We start from the raw sequence: 9,236 nt of genomic DNA, 5'->3' as shown, positions 1-9,236 counted from the left end.
TGTTAAACAAGCCTTTTAAATAGGCTTTAACCTGGGCCCACCCTCAATGGGACCATTGTGGGAACGGATGTGTGGACAGTAGTGCTCGGTAAACACTGCTACTTGTCCCTTTCTCACATTCAGAAGCCATTCTGCGCTGGCTAGCCCGGAGGTTGAAGCTGTAGTTTATGTGTGTGAGTGTTTGCATGTCTGTCGGTGTGTGTGTGTGTGTATTGAGGGAAGTGTGTGTGTCAGAGTAAGTAAGAGACAGACTGAGGCCCTGTCCTGGTATTAAAATGCGTCTTAGGTGATCCAATCACAAGTGAACATCTGTGAATGCACCAAAGATGCACTGAGCACTCATCGAGGTCCGATCCCTCAGACTGCGTTCAGAGGTGGTCTGGGTCACGTATGGCCACATTCTTTTAGCAGTGTGTACACGAATGTGTCCTTGGCCACACTGAAGGACCGCCCACTCAACTGACGTCCTCTACATATCCATTTGCAGGCCAACAATGTCATATTAAAGTGCGAAACAAGAAGAAGAAGCCACAACAACAGGCAAAAGGTCAGGGTTTTTGCAAACTTCTTCTTCTTTTAATTTCTGGAAAATGGAAATGGAGAGTGATGTACGTGTTTATTTGCATATAGAGCAGGGAAGTGAGATCCAATCGCAAGTGGTCACTCGAGACGCATGTGAAGACGCATTCTAATGCTAGGTGTGAACTGACATAGAGCTGTCCACTTGTGATGGGATCACCTAAGATGTATGTTTATGCCAGGTAGTGAACAGGACCTGAGAAAAGCAGAAATGGACTGAAAGAGAGCAAGTGTGGTAAAGCAAGCAAATGAAGGACATATACAGTAACTGTTGAAATTATGTTGAAACACTGTACTAAGTCTAATAGACTTCTCAGTCTGTCAGTCAATGAATTTGAACGACTGTCCAGGAGTCTTTGACCACTTTTCTTGACCTGGCATCCACCCAGTTGTCTTTTTTGTTAACGCTAAACGACTGTGGACTTATTTTGTTAACCCACGTCAGTCCGGGGCTGGATTTCATTATCTTCCCTCTCCCAGGGTCTCTAATTGGGCCTCACTGTTGTCGGCCTGGCACCTGCAGTTGGCCTGCATGTCACTGTAGCCGTGGTAACAGCAGCATGCTGCGATGCTGATTCTCCGAGCCTCAGCGACTGCTCGTCCCCCAGCCACCCCCACCTGCTTCTCCCCTGCCGTTCCCCCATTACCAGCGCCGTATTGTCCTCCATCCCCCCAGTGAAAAAATGCCACTCATTAGACGTTACGTGGTGATTTTGTTTGACGACAACGGGCTACTGCAGCACTGAAAGCTGAGATTTAGTTAACTAACTGTAGCACAGAACCGTGTTGATGGACTGGGTGCACACATGACTCAGACAGTCCGTTACTTGAACACAAATAAGTGGATTACATAACCAACATAATTAAATTATTACATTCACATGGCTCACATTAATATGACATCCCCTGTATGTCTGCTTTAAAGGATTTGCTTGATAGTTGTGTTAACATGTAGAAGGATGTTTGTTAGCTGACAATGTATTAGGGAAGTGGGGAGACTGTTGCTGTTTATTTATTTTTTAATACAGTTTCAGAACAACTTAAAGTAATAGTTTGACATTTACTTAGAAGAGTTAGAAGAGAAAGTTGATAGCACTCTCATCTTTATACAGTAAAAATGAAGCTACAGCCAGCAGCAGGTTGGCGTAGCTTAGCATAAAGACTGTAAGCAGGGGGAAACTGCTAGCCTGGCTCTACCCAAAGGTAACAAAATCTGCCTACCAGCATGTGGAAAGCTAGATAATTAATATGTCATATCACGTTCACATATATGACAACAAGTTTGAGTTTGTGCAAGAGTATTTCTTGGCAGGGAACAGTGACTTCCTGGAGTCGCTGTTGGTTGCCTGGCAGCCTCACGGTGATGAGAAGACTCAAGAAAGTCACTGCGCCAAGAAATAGTCCCACTCAAAACCCATTTTTCCAAATTTCAAACAATTTCCTTAACACAATTAGCTGTAATATGAAAGCTGGTTTGCTGTCACCCCAGCAAAAAAAAGACTTGTCTGTAACAAAAAGTCTGTGACCATAATGTTGTATGCACAAAAATACAAAAGTAACTGAGTAACTCAGTTTTGCTAATAGGGTTGCGGTTGTTACATTGTATTAACGACTCGCTCAGGTTCAAGAAAGTGAAAGTGCTGCTGAGTCATGTCACGACAGTTTTATTTATATAGCGCCAATCACAACAGAGGTTATCTCAGGGCACGTTTCACACAGAGCAGGTCTAGACCGCACTCTTTAATTTAAAGAGACCCATCATTCCCCCAAGCACTTGACAACAGCGGCAAGGAAAAACTCCACTAATGGGAAGAAATCTCAATCAGAACCGGGCTCTAGATGGGCGAACATCTACCTCAACCGGCTGGGTTTAGACCCAACTTGCGATACTCACAAGTATTTCCTCTGAATCCTTAAGACAACTTGATCAGTTTTCCACTAGTGCTGGAAATTTCAGCGGCCCACCTGCTCTTCTCAGCAGCGTCTAATTTGACAATGTGATTTACTGTACGCTTTGAAATCATAACAAACACAATGAGAACAAAAAAAGGAGGAAGTGCTCAGTTTGTTACGGGAAACATGGCAGTGTGTGGTTTCCTTCTCCTTAAATGAGTGAGAGTGTGACGTGACGAGGGACTTCCATGACAATTCGGACGAATTCTCATCGTCTGTTACAGAGAAAGCCAATATGTTTCTGTAAAGCTTGTCACTAATGACACTGATAAATAACACAGCAGAGAAAAATATGTTATTACTGGAGGCATGATAGCAAGGAGAGGGAAATTATTACTGGTCAGATAACTTGATTGGTTTAGTGTAGTGGCAATAAATACAGATTAACAATTGTTTGTGTTTTTGCATCGGTGTTGTATGCTGTATGTGTGTGTGTGACTTTGTTATCAGCTCTTTATCAGTATCAGAGGAGTCACTTGCAGCAGAGCATTTCCTGTGCCTCAGAAGCCTCTGTCTTGTCTTTGAAAGCACGTGTGCTGCATGTAAACATTTCAATGAGGAAGTGCTGCAGTCAACGGAAAATAAGCTGATGAGGGGTTTCGCTTTTGTTGTCTGGCACTCAACCGAGCTACTATCTCTGCGCTCACCCTTACACTACATCTTTTAGAACTGTTATGTAGCCATAAAGCACAGGTTTGCCATGTATTGATTTCCGGGCAATGCAGGGAGCCATCAAGAGCTGTAAATTTCCGGAATACATGTATCCCAACAACATTGCTGCCTTGTGCATTGACAGTAGTTTCACAGCAATTGAGGAGAGTGTGATGGCAGCTTAGAGGTCTACAATGATCACGGCGCCTTTGTGATGAAGTGGTCCAGATGAAGGCCAATTGCAGGGTCAGGCGTGGAAGTGAATAGCAGGCCTGGAGTACCAGTGAACGATGTGATTGGACAGGCAACGTTCTCCAAGTGTGGAACCCCGTCACTAATACCCATGTCACTCATCATTAGCCCCTTCAGCACCAGATTTACACACCTCTGTTTTCACTTTCTGTCTTGTATGACGGCATTTCTGTGCAGTCAGAGATGCAGTTTGATGATCATCCTGATCGTCCCCACAGTGTGCAAAACACTGAAAATAATAGATTCAGCCTATTAATATTCTAAGGTGCCAGTGCCATCTGTCTCCTCTCAGGATTTCTGAAACTGGAGGATTACCTGGAGTCACAAAATGCACCTCATGAAAAAGGTTAATGCTAAGAAATGCACCTGCTTTTTTTAAATTTCAAGTAAATTTAACAACAAAGATGTAAACATTGAATGAGTTTTGAACAGATCTACTTTGTCACATACATCTACACCTCTGTGAACATACTTACACGCGCACATACAATAGACACATGCTCTATACACCTAAACACAATCAGCTGTATATTTTTTTTCCTGAATCTATAAATGTTTTTATCTGTTTCTTGTATTTTTTTTAAACTGAATTTAGAAGCCTAACCAGCTGGCTGCAAATTAGCCTCAGCTGTACTGTACATGTAAGAGACATTTTTATTGTTTATGTTGTACTCACATGTATATGTTCAAACATTATTTAAGTTCATGCAGCAGTTTATGTGTAGCATATTTACAGTTAAAGCATATTTTGCTTTATTTGCAACAGCAGGCAGTTTTAATGCACATGAGCAAAATATGCCCTAAAAAGCCTGCTAAGATGTAGAGGAATCTGTATCAGACATGTATATATAGCTGGTAATAACGTATGTTACCGTTTAAGAATTCAACATCACATCGGGATTGGACCAGGCTTAATGTAACTTCAAATATATTTTCATTCCATGTGTTTATGACTTGTGAATACACTGGGTTTTTGCAGGCTTGGATTTAATTCAGTGGAACACGAGTCAAAACTAAGATATTGTTAGTGACCTAGGAACTTAGAACATGGTAAAACGGCCACAATAATACCGTACATACATTACATTTGTTGCACTACTTTTTCATATGTAATAATGTTTATCTGTGTTGTTCCTGTTGAGAAATATCTGTATTTTTCCAGAGCTGAAAATTTAAGTTGACTAATCAATTAGTAATTCAACAGTCATTCAGTTCATCTTCTGTGATATTCAATTGAATCTCTGAGGGTTTTTGACATGACCTTGGTTGAGATTTTTCACTATTTTCAGACCATTTAAACCAAACAATTAATCATTTAATTGAGAAAATAACCATAATAGTAATAGCTGCAGCACTATAACAGTCTATAAAAGTAAAGACATCTTGTACTCTTGATGCTTTGAGTGCGGTCATTCTTTTGATAGTCTATTAGGCAATCAATAATATTATGTCAGGGGGAAGTCTATAGCACATCACACGAATGAATAAAACATAGAACAAACGTCCTGGGAGAGACAATCCAGAATGCATTAGTCAGACAGCCTTGTGACATTGCCAAGTAAACAAAACACAAACTGGCAGCTTCTCGTCCCCTAAAGCTAAAGACACATAGTACAGAGAACCAGTAAGAGAAAACACACATACTGTACGCAAAGAGGGCAACTCAAACATAGTGCTTGTTTGTTAGTGAATGAATGGAAGCATTGAAAATGGGACATTTCTTGTCTCAGTGTAACGGCGACAAAAGGAAAACAGCGGAGCAAGTTGTTGAATTTATGAATCGTGCCTGTCTCAGAGCTGAACAGTGATATGTGGCGTTTCGAAACAACACGAATATCAGTCAAGCATCTGGTTCAGACAAGGCTACAGAATTGGATATAGACAACAATCCTTTTATGTCGAGGAAAAACAGGAAAGGTAGACTCTTGTAAAAACTCTTTGTTCCTCACACATTCTTGGAAAACAGCATCACATTTCCTCACTCATCCTCAAAGGAAGAAAAGAAAAAGAAAAAAAAAAGTGACCTCTCCTTTAATGGGCAGCTGATGATGTCATATCACTACACACAGATTCTTTGGTCTCCAAGTAAACCAGCTCTTCTGCGTGCTGATTGGCTGGCCAGCCGCGAGAGGGGGAGGGCTTTGTCTTTTTTTTTTCTTTTTTTTTTCCTTCCCCTTCTTGCTTCTGGATTAATCCCAGTGCCTTGTGAGTGAGCTTATCTCTTCTTTTCCTTTTCTCTACCTCTCTCTTGTAACTTGTCTCAAAACAACAATTATTCTCAATGTAGTCTTGTCTTGAGTAATCTCATACGATACGGCAAAAAGGGATGATTTAGAAGACTGTGTTGTCATTAGAGGATGATGAGGTGTGAAATATAACTAAGGTGTTTTCAGCTTGAGTTTTAAGTAATCTTATTAATAAAAGTAATAAAATATCCTTACACTTGCTTTCCTTGGCTAAATCTATTTCCTCAAGTGTTTTTATATTCCTCAAGTCTCATCCTCCTCCCCCCCGAAGCTCTGCTGGTTGTTTTTTCTTGGCTGTGATGAACAGTGGCCTGAACTCTGCATTGCACTGGTTGCCCTCTGCAGTGAAACACAATGCCATGCGCCTCTATCACAGTCATGTCTGGGGCTACAGGTGACCAGCTGTCTGCCTGTGTTCCTCTCCTCTGGGACAGCTGGAGCCATCAATCAGCTCCCCCTCGCCGAGCACCCGTTGTGTCCGTCTGCCCCAGCCTGACCACAAACAACAACAACAACATCAGAGTGTCTCATCTGGTCTGTCACTCCTCCGGGGGACACTTCTCAACTTCTAAATGTTCTGAATTTATACTTTATTATTTCAGGCTTTCTAGACAAGCTCTCTAAATCTCAGCTGATGCTCTCCAATGCTTTTTTTTAAAAATCATGTCTATTTATCTGTGGCTTTAACATTTCACTCAATGGCCCCGGTCTTCACCTTAGGAGTAATTTTATGACGCCTCTGATGGCCATAAATTGATACATTGTTGAGCCACTCCACGCAGCACGTGCAGTCACAGGCCTTTTTTCCCTCCGCAGATGGAAAGCATTGAAGCCCATTATTGTGCTCTTGGAGGGGCGTCTTCCACCATGAACTCTTTGGCACACTTTTAAAGAGAGTGGCCTTAATGTATTCAGGCCTGATTCAGTTTTGGCACCAGGGCTACCATCCCCCCATCCTACACACACACACTCATACACACACACACACACACACAGTTCTTTTTCTTAGAAGAGAGGGTAAACATGTGTGAGTCGCACTGTTCCTTGGAACTTTTCCTTGTTTATCAAAAAGGGAATTGATGGGCCTGACAGGGGACTTCAAAGGGCAACATAAAAAGCATGAGTTCCACAGCCAAGACATTTCCTGTTTATCTCGAGGGAACTTCATGAAGGACACTTCATCAAAGACCCAGAGTCCAACGTGAGAACTCATGACAAGTTTTTTATGACACCCAGATTCACTTCTTACATATTGTATGTCTATCCGAACAACACTGTTGAACCTGTGTCAGTGATCTTATGTTTGCCAACGCAGCAGCTATAATTAGGCTTTACCCTGAACCAAACTACAGAGAATGGCTGGAGGCTCTCTGAGACTTGTCAAACAGAGGGCTAATTGTTAATGTTGGTGATTATTTGGTATATTTTTTTGTGGAGAGAGCAGAATTCCTCAGTAATAGATGTGACTACTGCTACTGCTCATGTGACCGTCAGTTTCTTCCTCTGGGCCGTGGATGGCTCATTGTTGTGTCTTAAAGAGTTGCAGGGCGACAGGGAAGCTAATTGGGTGGAGTCTGTCTGGACTTACTGACTCCCAAGCTCTCAGGGCAGCATTACAGCGTCATATACCTACGGTATTACACACCTTGGACACGTGAAAAACAAAAACAGTAGTACAAACAGTATCATTATTATACCGCACATGCTATCTGATTAGAGATAACAGCAAAGATTTATGATGCAGTTAGCACTATTAAATGTTTATTGCTTACTCTTTTAGTGTGATGAATACAACAACAAGTTTATTTTGAAGGATTTTTATGAGCTTTAAGTAGTAAAAGTAAAAAAAATAGTTCACAATAAATGAATAAAAAAGAACAAAACAATTTTGTGATTTGGACCCCTCAGGTTTATCGGCCCTGAGGTACGGAAAGACTTCCCCCACTTCTTCCATTTCTTTTCGTTGCAGTAATAACAATGCTAAAGCTACAACAACGTTGAAAACGACACTTTAAATTGCTCCCCGCTATTCTTACTGTAATTACAGTGTAATTAGGCTGCAACAGTCTGTGATTAAATGGATATATTATTTACCTTGATCTTGGCTATTTACTGAGAAAAATGCTGTATGTTTGAACCACGGAAAACCTAAAAAAACATTACTTTGAGTCTTTTTTTAACCGTATGTTTTGCTAACAGTGTTGCTCACAGTATTGTCTCACAAATTTTAGTTTTAATGTTCACACTATCTTAATGTCCAAACCTCTAGAGTTTATCTTTATTCTCTTTATCTCTTTATTCATACTGCTGGATGACGCAACCTGCAATATATCCTCTCTGTTGTCAATCTGGACATTTTCACTTTAACTTCCAGTTACTCCTGTGGACATTTGCAGCCATAATTTCTGGCTTATCATATATGCATTATCACAAAGCTGTTCACGTTTGTTTAAATGCTAATTTATGGCTCCAGTGAAACTACTGCCTCCAAAGCAAATGACTGGAATCAAGTAAATCCACACACATTTCCTATATATAACCTGAATTTTGAAAACCTAACTTGGTTTCAAACCATAAACACTGTGGTCCCAATAAGAGCAGTAATGAGACTATTTCTGCTGTAATTCAGCTGGATATGCTTGTTTAGCCTCCGAGGGTGACGCCCCAAATGAGGCCCTAAAGGCTCAACAAGCTAGTGAGAAGAGGGCCCTCTATTAGCAGGAGACAATTAGCATAGCTCTATGTACACAGCTTTACGACACCTCTTCCCAAATATCTGAGTTGAGCACCTGTATTGACATTGGCAGAACACTTTGCTCCAGTGTTCAGGTCCAGCTGGGAATGAAAGCAAAGCATCTCGGTGCACTCACCGTGCAGGGGCAGCTAGACTTGTGAATACCAGAGAGAAGTTCAGTGGAGGAGGGGCGGGTGTGTGACACCGCCGCCTCTTGGGAAAAGTTGTTGCAGATTCATCCCATCAGTGATTACAATACCGTGGAATTTCAAACACTGAAATGCTGGTTTGAAATTACTAATGTGCTTGAGTGAGAAAATTCATTCATGACCTTAGAAACAGCAGGTTCATGGCCTACACCAAAACAGAGTCTGGAAATATTTTAAATTATCTGGACTTTTCATATTTTGCATATTGAGTCAGTTAGTTGTTCAAAAACTTTTCCTGCTAGTAAACTCAGAACTATATATAAACTAAAATAACTAAAATCTAAAATAACTGTCTCAGGATATTCCCTCTTTCCTCTTTAATTCATACAAAGTTACAAGAAACTTTCTAGTACATTATTAGGAAATGATGGACCCTTAAAATAAATTATTAAAATCACAAATCATCTGCATAGTTTGTTTTATTAAAAGATACAGAGACTAAAAATGTTGTAATCAGCCTAAAAATAATCCTCATCTTGTGTACATTTTTAGCTGAAGAATGTAAACTCTCACAAATGACCTCAGTGTCTTCAGTAGCTCCAACTTTGACTAGTTTTACAAAAAAAATCTTGAGTCTTCCAGTAATTTTGTCAAACCACTACTAAACTAAAA

The sequence above is a fragment of the Thunnus albacares genome, chromosome 21, assembly GCF_914725855.1.
Source record: "Thunnus albacares chromosome 21, fThuAlb1.1, whole genome shotgun sequence".
Lineage (NCBI taxonomy): Eukaryota > Metazoa > Chordata > Actinopteri > Scombriformes > Scombridae > Thunnus > Thunnus albacares.
This window is presented reverse-complemented; position numbering follows the sequence as displayed.